Consider the following 16,149-nt stretch of genomic DNA (forward strand, 5'->3'; position numbering starts at 1 on the left):
TCCACTTTTAGGTTAGGCCTAGAACTTGGGTCTACTGGAGTGGACCTGTTGATTGAATCTACAGGGGTGGGCCTGGAGCCTGGGCCTGTGAGGGCAGGGGAGTATCCTGTATCCCTTGGGATTTACCTGAAGCCTGGGTCCATTGCAGGGCTGGCCTGGCACTGTGTGGACCTTCAGCCTGAATTTACAGTCTGGCCAGGTGCTAGGGTAGTCCTTCAACCTGAATCTGGGGGCAGGCCTGGGTCATAGATCCACAGGGACTGGCTCGGAGCATGGTCTGCAGAGTTTGTCCCAGAGCCTGGGTCCTCGTGGTCAGGACTGGTGCCATGGTTTGTCAAGGCAGGCCTGGACACTGCATCTGCTGGAACGTGGGCCTGCAGGGTCCAGCCTGGTACTGGAAATGCTTGGAGCCTGACTCTGCAGGGCTAGCCTGATATGCACAGGCCTGGAGGCTGGGGCCACAGGGACCAACTTGGAGTGCAGAGCTTTAGGGATCAGCCTGGTTTTGGGGCATTATGAAGTCTTGGGCAGGCATGGAGAATCTGGAGCCTAATTTTGGACTTGTGCTGAAGAGGCCTTGGAGTTTTGGTTCACGGGTACTGGCTTTGCTGAGTAGGGTTGCAGGTGACAGCTGGACACTGGGGTGGGCCTGAAACCTGGGGCTGTGCGAGCCAGCTTACTGCTGGGGATAATCCAAAGCTTAGGGCCCAGCTGGCCAGCCCAACCCTGGGGCAGACCTGAGCGACCAGGTCCAAGAGGCTGGGTTTATACCAGCACAGGTCTGAGGCTGAGGTGTTCCTGGAGTCTGGGCCTACGGGATCGGTGTGGTGCTGGGGCAGGCCTTGAAGCTGAACCTTAGGGCTAGGCTGGAGCTGAGTCTGCAGAGGCCAGCCTGGTGCTGGGGACGGTCCAGAGCCTGGGACTACTCGGGTGAGGCTAGATGGGGCTCGTGCCCAGAGACTAAGTTTGCTGGGCTTGCCCAGTGCCAGGATGGGGAGGATGCTTGGTCTGTAAGTGTTGGCCTGAAGTCTGGGATTTTGAAACCTGGAGCAGGTCCAGTGTTGGTGGCCAAAGCACTAGTCCAGTGCTCAGTTCCCTCTCCTTCCCCCATGTGAAGGGCATTTCTGTTGACATCACGTTGCCTGGAGTTAGGGGAGGGCTGACGTGGGTAATATGAAATGGTCCTTCCTACCCTCTTTAATGTGGGTAATATGAAATGGTCCTTCCTACCCTCTTTAATGTGTCTTTTCTCATTTCTGATCTATATTCAGATGCTGCAATCGCTCACCTGGTTTCCTTGGCTCTTACAAAGTGCTTTCAGATATTGATAGTTGTTCAAAGTGATATTGCTGTGAAGGGGTAAGAGCTGAAAAGTTCATTCTGTCATCTTGCTGATAGCACTCCCCAGCTCATGAGAGTGTGTGTCTGTGTCGCAGTCCTACCTTCAGGTAATACTGTCCTTCCCAGAAGCTCACAATACACTGCCATCTCTTCTCTCTGGGCCTTTGGGCTTTTGCCCTACATCTTACCTGTGTATATGTCATAAACACAATAATTCCTTTTTATTGTGCTTTAAAGAGATAGCTGTCTTTACAAGGGGTTTAAATAATGAGGAATCTACGTAGTTAGTGTTGCTAGCACTCTTCATTCCTTTGTGTAGGCACATATGTCCTTGAGGAATCATTTTCCCTCCGCTCCAAGCACTTCCTTTACACTCCTTCCACATTTCTTGTAGTGCAGATCACTTGGTGATGAATTCTTTCACCTTTTCCACATCTTAGCATTTATTCCATGTTCATTTTTGAAAGATGTTTCCACTGGGTAAAGAATTCTAGGCAGATGGTTTGTTCTTTAAGGGCTTTAGGGATGTTGCTCCATGATCTTTTGGCTTGCATTATTTCTAGAATCAATCTGCTGTCATTCGTACTTTTTTTTGGTATGTAATATGTCTGTTTTCTTTCTTTTTCACTGACTTTAGGCAATTTGATTACCACCTGCATTTGTGTTATTTTCTGTGCTTTGGTTTCATCAAACTTCTTGAATCTAAAGTTTTCATCAAAATTGGAAAATATTAAGCTATTATGTCTTGGATTGTAATTTTTATTAGCCCTTCCCCCTCTGATTCTCATTGTACTCATATTAGGCAGTTTCTGGTTGCCCCACACCTGACTGATAGTTTTTTTTTTTATTATTATTAAAGATTTATTTATTTGTAAGGCAGAGTTACAGGGAGGGGGAGGAGGGAAACAGAGATGGAAAGAGATCTGCTGTTTCACTCCCCAAATGGCCACCATGTCCAGGGCTGGGGCAGGCCAAAACCAGGAGCCTAGAATTCCATCCTGGTCTCCATGCAGGTTGCAGAGGTCCAAGCACTTGAGACAGCTTCTGTGGCTTTCCCAGGCACATTGGCAGGGAGCTGGACAGGAAGTGGAAAAGCTGGGACTTGAACTCGTATTCATATGAGATGCTGGCATCACAGTTGGTGACTACCTGCTGTGTCACAATGCTGGCCCCCACTTGTGCTTTTTGTTTCAATGTTTTCTCTTTCAGTGGTTCACTTTGGATAGATTCTATTGTGGTATACTCATACTCACCAATCTTTGTCTAATCTGTGCATCATATCTACTGTATTTTTTTTATCTCAGACATTAAAGCTTTTATTTCTAGAAATTAGACTTGGATCTTTTTTGTCTTCCATGTCTACTTAACATGAATGGACATTTTATTCCTTACCTTACTACTTATTTTCATGACTAGTAATTTTGATTGCATGTCAAACATTGTGTTAGATTTTTTTTTTAGTTCCCATAAACATTCTGGCATCTTTGTTAGGAGATGGAATTTAGTTATTTTAGGAATAGTTTGATCCTTTCATTTTCAGCTTTATTAACTAGAACCAGAGCAGTGTTTAGGACTATTTTGTCCTATTACTACAGCAAAATCTTCTGAGTATTCTATATTCTCCATGAATTATGAGATTTTCTGGTTGGTTGGTGAAAATATAAACTTTCCAACTCTGTATGATTATATTGCTCTCTCTAATCCTAATAGGGGGGTTATTTTCCTGGCTACCAGTAGTTTCCTTACACACATTTACTTATCCATGCTCAGCTGAATAATAAAGAAGGAACTTCTGCATGCCTCTCACTGTGCAAGTCTGTCTTTGCCATAAATTCTAGCCACCTTATATTCCCACACTCCCAGCCATAGCTCAGCATCTTAGACCATCAGACTCTGGATTTCCTCAAGGCATGTGGCTTGGAAACTCTGTCCAGGTTGTAAGTTAGAATGATCAGAAACTTGACCTCTCAGGGATGACCATCCTTCCCTGCTTGATGTCTGATGTCTGTCTCTCTCTTTTAAACTTTATTTTGCCTTTACTTGAAAGGCAAAGTGACAGAAAATGATATCTTCTATGGGCTGATTCATTCCCCAAATGGCCACAACAGCACGGGCTTGTCCAGGCCAAAGCCAGGGGTCCAGAATTCCATGCACGTTTCCCATGTGAATGGCAGGGGCCCGAGCACTTGGGCCATCTTCTGCTCCTTTCCCAGGCACATTAGCAGGGAACTGGATCAGAAGTGGAGCTGCTGGGACTCCCACTTGGTTCTCCAATGTGGGATGCGGGCATCACAAGCTTCATCTGCTGCACCGCGACACCAGCCCTGACATCCAGGGTCTTGAGAACCATCTGCTTTTCAGCTGTCTGAAGCCAAAGGGGGCAATCTGGAGTCTGTTCATCTGACACAGGAAGTTTTCTTCCCTTCTTCCGAAAGCTCTCAAAGCATTTGGCTTAAAATATTCTACTCTGGGCTGGGTAGAGTGGTCTTGCTTTAAGCACCGGGATAATGAAGTCTCTGACAAGCTGACTTCATCTGGCTTATCTTGCCAGAAGGCATCCTCTGACCTACATGACTTTGGAACAAGCTCTGAGCCAAGCTTCGAATTTGAGTTGGGGTAGAAAGTAGGTCAATAGAGGGGCTGGGAGATTGTCTTTAGGTGCTGTGCCTTTCTCTCTCTCTCTCTCTGTGTGTGTGTGTGTGTGTGTTTAAAGTTAGTGAATGAAACTATCATGGGACCTAAAAGCCTGCCTATTAATATAAGTCTGGCACGCATTTATCTCAGACTTCACAGGAATCTGCAAATAGGACTCAGATATCAGTAGAGCAATATTTTCAATACTGTATACAGATAAGAGTGAACATTGGAGTTAAAACAAATTCAAATGCTTGCACTACTGTGTTCTGTTACTTCCCCAGGCCTTAATAACTTCACCTGAAAAATATGTATTTTTGCTTATTATCTCTAACAATAGAGATAATGCTTTATTATATAAATTACCTACCAAGAGCATGTATACAGAAAATACTTTCTAAATGATCATTCTGGAGAAAAAATTACTATCATTCCCTCTGAATCACATCTAAAACTTTAGTACCTAACATTGATTCATACAAATTTATCTTTATGTAAATTATGACAGCAAAACTTTTTAAAAATATTATTTACTTTGAAAGTCAGAGATAGAAGGGTGGGAAGAGAGAGAGAGAGCGAGAGAGAGCGAGCTACTATCTGTTGATTCACTACCCAGATAGCCACGAGGACCAAGGGCTGGACCAGACAGAAGACAGGAACAGCAAAATTTTACTTATTTAATTTTTTATGCTTATAAAAACAAAGTAGAGCTTCTAGTTTAATTCTGACATATAAAGAACTTGGAAGATATCATCCTTGTCTTTTCCATAAGAAAAAAGCCCAACACAATAAAAATCAACATCTGAGGTCCACCAGAGGGAAGTGAGCGCACAGGCAAACATGGAGAATCACGGTTTCCTGGAAGCACAAGGCTGAGAAGCAACGGAAAAGCAGCTGGAGGCTGCGCTAGGGCCGGCAAGAGAATGTGAGCTCCTGGGGACCAGCCTTGGAGAGGTACCGCTTACCCCAGGAGTTGCACAAAAGTCTCAAGGTAAAGACAGGAGCAATATCCCCACCTGCCCTGGGCAGGGGGAAGAGGAAACAACACTTACAAAATAGGCCCGGAGCTGGGGCCAGTGTTGTGGTGTACTGGAGTAAGCCAACACCTGCAATGCCAGCATCCTGCATGGGCAAAGGTTTGTGTCCCAGCTGCTCCATTTCTGATCCAGCTCCCTGATAAAGCCTGGGAAAGCAGTGGAAGGTGGCTCAAGTGCTTGGGCCCCTGCACCCACGTGGGAGACCTGAATGAAGCTCCTGGCTCCTGGCTTCAGCCTGGTCCAGTGCTGGCCATTGTGGCTATCTGTTTCTTTGTTTGTTTGTTTTAATTTTTATTTAACAGGTAGAGTTATAGACAGTGAGAAGGAGAGACAGAGAAAGGTCTTCCTTCCGATGGTTCACTCCCCAAATGGCCACCACGGCTGGCGCTGCGCCAATCCAAAGCCAGGAGCCAGGAGCCAGGAGCCAGGAGCCAGGAACCAGGAGCCAGGTGCCTCCTCCTGGTCTCCCATGCGGGTGCAGGGGCCCAAACACCTGGGCCATCCTCCACTGCACTCCTGGGCCACAGCAGAGAGCTGGACTGGAAGAGGAGCAGCCGGGACTAGAACTGGCACCCATATGGGATGCCGGCGTTGCAGGTGGAGGATTAACCAAGTGAGCCACGGCACCGGCTCTGTGGCTATCTGTTAAGTGAGCCAGTGGATGGAAGATTCTCTCGGTCCCTGTGTGTGTGTGTGTCCCTCCCTCTCACTCTCTCTCTCTGTAACTCTGCCCTTCAGATAAACAATGCCCAGAGCAGTCTGTTCTTTATAACAAGGGTCTCTCCTGAAAAGGAACTACTTTATCAGAGTTTTATTTGCCTGAGATGCAGGGTAACTACAAAATTCCAGCGCCTGCTTCCTGTCTCACTTGAGAGGAGAAGCAAAAGAAAAACTAAAACTAAAAACTGTTTCTGAAGTTCGTAGTCCAGGGATTCAAGCCCACTTAAATTAAAAAAATAAAACACCACTTTGAGATTTGTTTACATTGTAGACTGTTGCCTTTACCAAATACTAGTTTTCCAGGGTAATAACCATAACAAAAATATCTTCAAAACCAGATGCACTCACCAAATGTGCAGCAAGCCTGTTCCATCAGGGTGGAGAGGGAAGTAGGTGTGGACTGCTAAGTGCAGAGCTAGGCAGCTGTTGCTTAATTCCTGGGCTCCCTGAGAGGTAACAGCCGAAGTTTCTGACAGGTTGAGGCTGGGGTGGAGAGCCACTCGCTCAGCTTGTGTGCAGGTCCCCGGTTGTGCATCAGTGCTCATGGCTCTCTGTTGATTGGTCAGCAATAACTGTTCTTTTGGGAATTCTAAGGATGGCAGAGTAGGCTCCAGACAGTCACGTGATGGCTACTTCTTGCTCAGGGCTTGGGTTCCTGGAAAAAGAAACCCCTCAGGACAAGATTGAACACCAAGTTGTTATCCACAGGGGAAATAAATGTCCTTATGATCCTGGTGATCAAGGGACCCTGTAGCGTTGGCTACAGCATTCCCTGAATTCCATGAATTAAGTTCAGTAAGAGATTGATTACAATCATAAAACCAGGACAAGGGAACTTTGAGAGAGGGAGTCTGGGAGACTAGCATTCGGAGGCATCAGGGCATCAAAGGTGCTGTGGAGGGGTTTGGTTTCTGCAGCATTGTAGAAATCCCCCAGAAGCCTGGGTCTGCTTGCCCAACAGGCAGCAAGCCCATCTCTGATGCTAGCGGTGGTGAGACAAAATAGGAGTTTGTTTTGCAATGCACAGAGCAAGGGATTGGGCGGTTACCACTAATTCCCAGACTCTGCGAGGTGGTGCAGTTTATGGATCAAATTGGGGTTGAGCAGTGTGTGATGGGCTCACGTGCAGGTCTTTGGTGCATGGTTGCCCGGCCTGCCTTCAGCTGGCCGGTGGTAAGAGACCTCCATGTTCTTTGTGGTGGTGAGTTGGGCTCTGCTCTCCCGGGGGTCGATGGGTAGATCGCGTACTACTTTATTTCATCAGGACTCGTGGTTTCTGTAATGCTTCTTGGAATAAGGTCTAGCATTGGGATGTGAACGACAGAAGGGTCACTGAATCCTGAGTCTCTGATTCGGGGTCCTGTGTGGCCCTGTCCTCCACTTGTGGCATTCCCTTAACTTAGTTAATATTTAGCAGGAACTGAACTTGCAACCATCAAAGTGAAGACAGGCACTGCGAGCTGAAGGAGAGAATCTGGGACCTGGTAGAGTCTGCCCCAGGGGCCGGCGCTGTGGCGCAGTTAGTTAATCCTCCACCTGCAATGCCGACATCCCATATGGGTGCCGGTTCTAGCCCCAGCTGCTCTGCTTCTGATCCAGCTCCCTGCTAATACACCTGGGAAAGCAGCAGAGCATGGCCCAGGGACTTGGGCCCCTTCCACCCAGGTGGGAGACCTGGCTGGAGTTCATGGCTCCTTCCTTTAGCGTGACCCAGTCCCAGCTGTTGGAAGCATTTGGAGAGTGAACCCATACATGAAAGATCTTTGCCCCTCTCTCTTTCAACCTCCAAATATATATCACTCAGTTTTTAAAATACATGATTTTTAGAATGCTTTACTTCTAGATAAGAATGACATCAGATTTCTCTTTAGAAACCACACAAGCAAGTAGAGAATAGAGTGAAATGTTTAAGGGGTTGAAAGAAGAAAAATTCCACCAAACCACAATTTTATACCCAGTGATATCATCCTTCAAAGGTGAGAAACTAAAGACTTTCAGAAAAAGGAAAATGGGGAGACTCTCACCTAAACCTAGAAGAAATGCTAGAAAGGTCCTCAGAGAAAGATAATTGTGTGTGTGTGTGTGTGTGTAAAAAATTTAGATTAACTTATGTTTCTGGTACTTTTAAAAATGTAAAACTAAAACAAACATTTTTCTTATAATTAAGCTACTAGTAACAGTTCAAACAAACAATAGCAACAATGTTTGGGCTTATGCATAAGTGAAATGACAGTGGCATGAGGAATGAAAGGGAAAAAAATAGAGACATGGTGTCACAAAACAGTTGACAATATCTGTGGGGTAGTATGATGTCACTTAAGAATGGACTTAGGGGCTGGCTGGCATAGTGGGTAAAGCCACCGCCTGCAGTGCCGGCATCCCACATGGGTGCCAGTTTGAGGCCCAGCTGCTCCACTTCCAATCCAGTTTTCTGCCATGGCCTGGGAAAGCAGTAGAAGATGGCCCAAGTCCTTGGGGTCCCTGCACCTGTGTGGGAGACCTGTAAGAAGCTCCTGGCTCCTGACTTTGGATTGGTGCAGCTCCAGCCGTTGTGGTCCATTGGGGAGTGAACCAGTAGATGGAAGAACTCTCTTTCTCTCTCTCTCTCGCTCTCTCTCTGCCTCTCCTCTCTCTGTGTAACTCTTTCAAATAAATAATTCTTAAAAAAATTTATTTAAATTGTAAATATATGTAGAAAATTCTAGAGCAACCACTTAAAATGTTTTTCTGGCATAATTTCTTTTTATATAACTGTCATTTTAAAAATATATATTTGAGAGGCAAAGAGAGAGAGGAGTGCTCCCATCCGCTGCTCATGAACCAAATGTCAGAAACAGAGTCCAGGGCAGGGACCACAGCCTGGAACCAGGAACTCAGTTCAGAGCAGGCACTCGAACCCAAGTACTTCAGTGTGGGATAAGACCATCCCAAGTGACAACTAGTAGGTCAAATGCTCACCCTGATTTGTTTATGTTCAACCATCCCTGAATCCCTAGGATCAATGATGACTATGATGAATGATTTTTTTATGTGCTTTTGGGTTCAATTTGTTAGTATTCTGTTGAGAATTTTTTCCATCTGACTACTGGGGAGATTGATCTATAGTTTTCTTTTGTTGCTGTTGTTGAGTCCATGTCTGGTGTTGGAATTGAGGAAATGCTGGCCAAGGAGAACGAGTTTAGAAGAGTTTCCTCTTTTCATTGTGTTTTGCTCTTGGGGGATGCTTGGAAATGAGACAATGTTGGTTCTTAAAAGTTTGGTGGAATTTAGCACTGAAGTATGGTCTCGGGTTTCTTTTTTGTCAGTAGACTTTTTCTTTTTCTTTTTCTTTTTTTTTTTTTTCTTTTTTTGACAGGCAGAGTTAGTGAGAGAGAGACAGAGAGAAAGGTCTTCCTTTTTCCATTGGTTCACCCCCTAAATGGCTGCCCTGGCCGGTGCACTGTGCTGATCCGAAGCCAGGAGCCAGGTGCTTCACCTGGTCTCCCATGCAGGTGCAGGGCCCAAGCACTTGGGCCATCCTCCACTGCCTTCTGGGCCACAGCAGAGAGCTGGCCTGGAAGAGGAGCAACCGGGACAGAATCCAGTGCCCCAACCGGGACAAGAACCCTGTGTGCCGGCGCCACAGGCAGAGGATTAGCCTAGTGAACCGCGGCGCCGGCCTATCAGTAGACTTTTGATTACTGATTTAATATTATTACTCTATATATATATATATTTTTGACAGGCAGAGTGGACAGTGAGAGAGAGAGACAGAGAGAAAGGTCTTCCTTTGCCGTTGGTTCACCCTCCAATGGCCGCCGCGGCCGGCGCGCTGCGGCCGGCGCACCGCGCTGATCCGATGGCAGGAGCCAGGAGCCAGGTGCTTTTCCTGGTCTCCCATGGGGTGCAGGGCCCAAGCACCTGGGCCATCCTCCACTGCACTCCCTGGCCACAGCAGAGAGCTGGCCTGGAAGAGGGGCAACCAGGACAGAATCTGGCGCCCCGACCGGGACTAGAACCTGGTGTGCCGGCGCCACTAGGCGGAGGATTAGTGAGCCGCGGCGCCGGCCATTACTCAATATTGATCTGATTAGATTTTCTATGTTTCCATGGTTCAATTTTGGTAAGTTACATGTTTCTAGAAATTGATCCAGTTCTTTTGGTTTTCCAATTTGTTGGTCTATAGTTGTATCTTTGTAACTCTATTTCTACAGGGTCACTTGTAATAACTCTTTTTTACCCTCTAATTTATGTGAGCCTTTTTTTTCTTGGTTAACAAATTAAAACATCACTTATTTTTATGATTCTCAAAAAAGCAACTCTTTATTTCGTTGACATTTTATATTTGAGGGGGAGACGTTTATTTCATTTAATTATGCCCTAATTTACTTCTAGCAATTTTGGTTTGGCTTGCTGTTTCTAGGTCTTTGAAGTGTACCATTAGGTTATTTAATACCTATTTTTTTATGTAGGTAGTTATTGTTATAAAGTTCTCTCCATACTACCTTTGCTGTTTCTCATAAGTTTTGCTTTGTGTTTCCATTTTGCTTCATTCAAGGAGTTTTTAAATTTCCCTTCTGATTTCTTCAATGATCCATTATTGATGTATTTCTGTACTCCTAAAGTTGCTTTTATTATTGATTTCTAGCTTTATTTTATAATGCCCAGAAAATATACATGATATGATTTTTATTTTTATAGACTTGTTTTATGTCCTAATATATGGTCTACCTTAGAGAGTGTACCATATGCCAGTGAAAGGAATTTATATCCTGCCAGTTGTTGGTAGAAATGTTCTGTTAAATACCTGTTAGGTTCATTTGGTCTGTAGTGTGGTTTAACTCTGATGTTTGTTGACTGTTTTTTGGAATGGATGATCTGTCCCACTGATGACAGCAGGGTGTTGAAATCCCCCACTATTATGCATTAGAGATTTCTCCCTTTTGATATAATATTTGTTTTACAAAAAAAGTGTGCCCTGGCAAGGGGTACAAATACTTTTCCAATCATTATGTCTCATTTTGAATTGATCCCTTGATCATTAGATAATGACCTTCTTTGTCTGTTTTTACAGTGTTTGTCTTACAGTCCATTTTGTCTGATATCAGTATAGATGCTCTTGCTATCTTTTGGTTTCTGCTTGCATGGAGTATCTTCATTCTTTTACTTGTAGTCTGCGTGTCTTTACTGGTGACATGAGTTTCTTGTATGTATCATATTGTTGGGTCATATATATATATATATATATATTAGTCCCTCAGCCAGCCTATCTTTTTATTTTTAAAAAATATTTACTTATTTATTTGAAAAACAGTGTGACAGAGAAAGAGGGATAGATCTTCCATCTGCTGGTTCACTCCTCAAATGGCTGCAGTAGCCAAGACTGGGCCACGTTGGAGCCAGGAACTCTACAGAGGTCTGCTACATTGGAGCCAGGGACCCAAGTGCTTGGGCCATCTTCTGCTGCCTTCAGAGGCACAGTCACAGGAAGCTGGACTGGAAGCAGAGTAACTGGGATTCAGATCAGTACTTCAATATGAGATGCCAGTGTCACAGATGGCTGCTTACCCCACTGCACCACAATGCTGGCCACCATCCTGTATCTTTTAACTGGGAAATTTACTCCATTTACATTTATGGCTCTCATTTATAAGTAATGACTTGGTCCTGTTTGAAAATTTTTATACTATTTGTTTTGAATACCCTTCACTCTTCCCCTTTTGCTGTTCATCTTTGTGGTTTGGTGGTTTCCTGAATTCATAAGGATTGATTCTTTTGTATTTCTCTTTTTTCTATCTGCTCTTCTAACGAGTTTTATACACTTTGTTTTCATGGTGGTAGTGATTTCTTTTGCTTCTGGATATAGTATATCCTTCAGCATCTTTTGTAGGGCTGATCTGGTAGTGATAAATTCCCAGGTTTTTTTTTTTTTTTGACAGGCAGAGTGGACAGTGAGAGAGAGAGACAGAGAGGCCGGTGTGCTGCGGCCGGTGCACCGCGCTGATCCGAAGACAGGAGCCAGGTGCTTCTCCTGGTCTCCCATGGGGTGCAGGGCCCAAGCACTTGGGCCATCCTCCACTGCACTCCCTGGCCACAGCAGAGAGCTGGCCTGGAAGAGGGGCAACCAGGACAGAATCTGGCGCCCCGACCGGGACTAGAACCCGATGTGCCGGCGCCGCTAGGTGGAGGATTAGCCTATTGAGCCGCGGCGCTGGCCAAATTCCCAGTTTTTACATCAAAACTTATTTCTCCATTTCTGAAGGAGGTGGATTTGCTGGACATAGCACTTCAGGTTGGCACTTCTTTTCTTTCAGAACTTGGTATATATCATTCTGTTTCCTCCAGGTCTACAAGGTTTCTGCTAAAAAAAAAAAAGTATCTGTTGGTCTAATGGGGGCTTCTTTTTGTGTGTGTTGGTCTAATGGAGCCTTCTTTTTGTGTGACTGGGTGAGTGTCCCACACAGAGTTTAGAGTGCTCCCTTTGTGTTGTACTTGGAGAGTTGACCACACTGCGTCATGGCGAGGATCTCTTATGACCGTGTATACTCGGGGTCCTGCGAGCCTCCCGTGCTAGATGTCCTTATTGTTCCCAAGACTGGGAAAACTTTTGGCTCTTATTTCTTTGAACTGGTTTCCTATGCCTTTGTTCCTTTTCCTCCTTCAGAGATACTAAAATTTGTGGATCTGTTCATTTAATGGTGCCCCCAAAGATCTTAAACGCTTTCTTCTTTATTAATGTATTTGGTCTGACTGGAATATTTCACACTTCTAGTTCATATAGTCTTTCTTCCACTTGTTCTAGTAGGTTGTTGGACATTTCAACTTTTTAAATTCACTGAGTTCTTTAAGATTTGTTTGGTTATTTTTCAAGATCTCCTCTCTCTGAGGAATTTCTCATTCATGTCATGTATTGTTTGCTCATTTCATTAAGCTGTATTTGTATTCTCTTGTATCTGTGAGACACTGAAAATCAAGCCTTAGATTTCTTTACAGGAATTCTGTCAATCTCCTTTGCCCTAGAGTCTGTTACTAAAATGCTATTTTGTTCCTTTGGGGGCATGATAGGGCTTTGCTTTCTCATAATTCCTGTTACTACATTGGTATTGGCAAATCCGGTAGATCAGTTGTCCCTATCACATTTTTATTAAAAAAAAAGTGACTTTGATGGTAAGTCTTCTTGCAGAAATGTGCCTTTGGCTGTCAGTTGGCAGGCTATTTTGGCCTTAGTTTCATTTGGATGCTGTAGTGTGCTCTCCCAGTATCATCTTCTGCTGTATCTTGATAGCAACTGGAGTGTGGGCCTTCCTTTCCATCTAGCCGGGGTGCACAGGTTGAGTGACATCCTGCAGGGTGGGGGTAGGGTTGTAGGGGAGCTGCCCCTCAATCCACAGAGGCTGGGTTGTGGGAATGCTGGCCCTGAGTCCCACAGGAGTCACTCAGGTTTTCCAGAGTGGCAGAGACATGCTGGGCTCATGGCAGCTCTGGCCTGCAGTCTGGAGGGACCATGCAGGTACCCACGGTGCCAGCTCCGTTTCCATGCAACATACTGTCCCCCACCCACCTTTTCTTCCCCCAGGCAGACAATTATTGTCTGTGTTGTGTTGCTGGGGTTGTAGGAGGAGTGGAATTAGTCTTGTGGCCACCTAGGCTGCGGTGCTACGTCACACCTGGAACCAGCAGCCCACAACCCCCGTGCAGCATTTCTCTGGGCTGACCACTGCTGAGGAAGACTTACAGCCTGAGGCCACTGAAGCCAGCCGCAGGTGACACTGGCTGTGTTTTTTCTTTTTTTCTTAAGATTTATTTATTTGAAACTCAGAGTTACACAGAGGGAAGGAGAGGCAGAGAGAGAGAGAGAGATTGTGAGAGAGGTCTTCCATCCGATGGTTCACTCCCCAGTTGGATGCAATGGCCAGAGCTGCACCAATCCGAAGCCAGGAGCCAGGAGCATCTTCCGGGTCTCCTACACGAGTGCAGGGGCCCAAGGACTTGGGCCATCTTCTACTGCTTTCCCAGGTCACAGCAGAGAGCTGGATCGGAAGAGGAGCAGCTGGGACTCAAACCGGCGCCTATATGGGATGCCAGCACTGCAGGTGGTTTTGCCTGCAATGCTACAGCACTGGCCTCAGCTGTGTTCTAAGTTTCCACCTGGCACCGGGGCAGGGGCTGTTAAGATCCGGCTGGTGCTACGAATGATCTGCCTGGCACTGAGTTCCAAGACACAATTCTTTGCTCACTTTGGCGTCGTATTTCTTAGTAGCTGGAGTCCTGCTCCCTTGCTGTGGGCCCCAGGTGGGGGGATGGTATGTGTGTGGGGTAGGAGTGGGGGGTGGGAATACAGTCCCTTGGCTGCCCAGTTCGGTCCTGAGCTGGGTCACACCTCAGGGTATGTGTTTGAAACTGGTGGGGATACAGACTAAAAGGCGCCAACTTGAGTGAGGGTCTCTTCCTGGCCAGGGCACATCAAGAGTTCCACACAGGACCACTGGCCTGAGGATAGAGACCTTTCAGTTTTATATGGGGTGGGGCCTCACAAGAGACACAACACTGAGTGTCCAGGAAAATTTTTTAAAAATTTTATTTGAAAGGCACAGCCACAGAGAGGTCTTCTATCCCCTGAGCTGAAGGCAGAAGCCAGGAACTTCTTCCTGGTCTCCCACGTGGGTGGCATGGGCCCAAGGACTTGGGCCATCCTCTGCTGCCATCCCGTTAGCAGGGAGCTGGATTGGAACCCACTGTACCACAACGCCAGCCCCAAGGCAGTCTTCAACTCACTTTCCTGCCAGACTCCCCAGTAATTGCAGACTTTGATCCACTTCTGCTGGGCAAGGAGTGGTGGAGGCCGCCACCTGGCCACAGAGCTCAAGAGGGACTAAGGCTCAGGCGGAAGGTACTGGGCTGAGGGCAGCTGCTGTGGGGCCTGGTCTAGCCCTGGCTTTCACCCACTGGCTCTGGCTATGGGAGGCCTGGTACTGGGTTCCATATCAAGGTCTGGACTTAACTCTCCCTCCCTTCCTCCACGGGCGGTGAGGCAGCTCCCTTAACACTGTGCTACCTGGACCTGGAGGAGGTTGGATTCGAGAAATTCTTCGCTTCCTGCCTTCTTCAATGGTCTTTTCTTATTATGCTAAAACCCAGCTCTATGGCCTCACCTGGCCTCTGTGGCTCTTCCGAAGGTGACATGGTGCATGGGAGGCTTTCCACTTGCTGTCTCGGAGGGAAGACGATGACTGGAGCGTGTCACACAACCAGCACCTTGCTCTGCCCCCCAGACTGTCAATTCCATTTTCCATGAACTTTCTGAAGCACTGACACACAACAGCGAAAATGCCACATATACAAGATGGTTTACCATAAGTGTGTTGAATGCGTGTCTGTGTTTGCCACTTCTGTCATGAGTTTCTGTGCAATCAGACGTCTTTGCTCCTCCTCTCTCCTCCCCACTAGAGAGCAGCTCTGTTCTCAGCTCAGCTCCTGCTCCCGGGTCAGCAGCAAAACCAGCACTTCATCTGCTGGACATGAAGTGTACCTGGAGAAGGTGTGCTGAGGCTTCTACCCAACTAAACCTCAGGGTGCTGTGCCGTCTCTCCCCATGGAGTCCCCTGTCCTGTAGTGAACATTTAGGACATAAAGTGCTAAGCCAATGTTTCTTTTTACAAAATTATTTATGGGGCTGTCACTGTGGCATAGCAGGTAAAGTCACCACCTGCAGCACCAGCACCTCATGCCACTGATTCACATTCTGGCTGCTCCACTTCTGATCCAGCTCCCTGCTAATGTGCCTGGGAGAGCAGCAGCAGATGCCCTGCGTGTTTGGGCCCCTGCACCTATGTGGGAGATCAGGAAGAAACTCCTGGCTCCTTGCTCTGGACCCGCCCAGCTCCAGCCGTTGCAGCCTTTTGGGGAATGAACCAGTGGGTCAAAGGCCTCTCTCCCCTCTCTGTCTCCCAGGTGGATGGTGAGGACCCAAGTACTTGAGCCATCACCTGCTGCCTTCCAGGGTGTGTACTGACAGGAAGCTGGAATCAGAATTGGAACTGGGATTGGAAACCAGACGCTTTGGTATGGCACGTGGGTGTTCCAAGTGGTATTGTAACCACTTTACCAACTGCCTGCCCCTCAGTAAATATTTCTGAATAATGTCCAAATAGCTTAAATATCCTCAGTTTACTATGGTTTGACTATGATTTGGCCCCCAAAGTCATGCCATTTAATCCCCAAAGTCTTATGTTAACAGCACAGAGAAAACAAAAACTTCATTCACTTGTGTTCAGAAGTGGACTTCGGGAAGAGAGCACGTTGGACTAGGCTGTGGGGGTGGAGCCTCTGTGATTAAACCCTGGTGGCTTAATGAAGAGGCCATGTGGACACAGGCGGGCACCTGAAAAACCATAGCAAATGGGATTAAAACATTGTTTATGTACATAGAGTTCAAAAA

Source organism: Oryctolagus cuniculus, chromosome 12, assembly GCF_051225735.1.
Source record: "Oryctolagus cuniculus isolate XC-2025 breed Fujian yellow rabbit chromosome 12, ASM5122573v1, whole genome shotgun sequence".
Lineage (NCBI taxonomy): Eukaryota > Metazoa > Chordata > Mammalia > Lagomorpha > Leporidae > Oryctolagus > Oryctolagus cuniculus.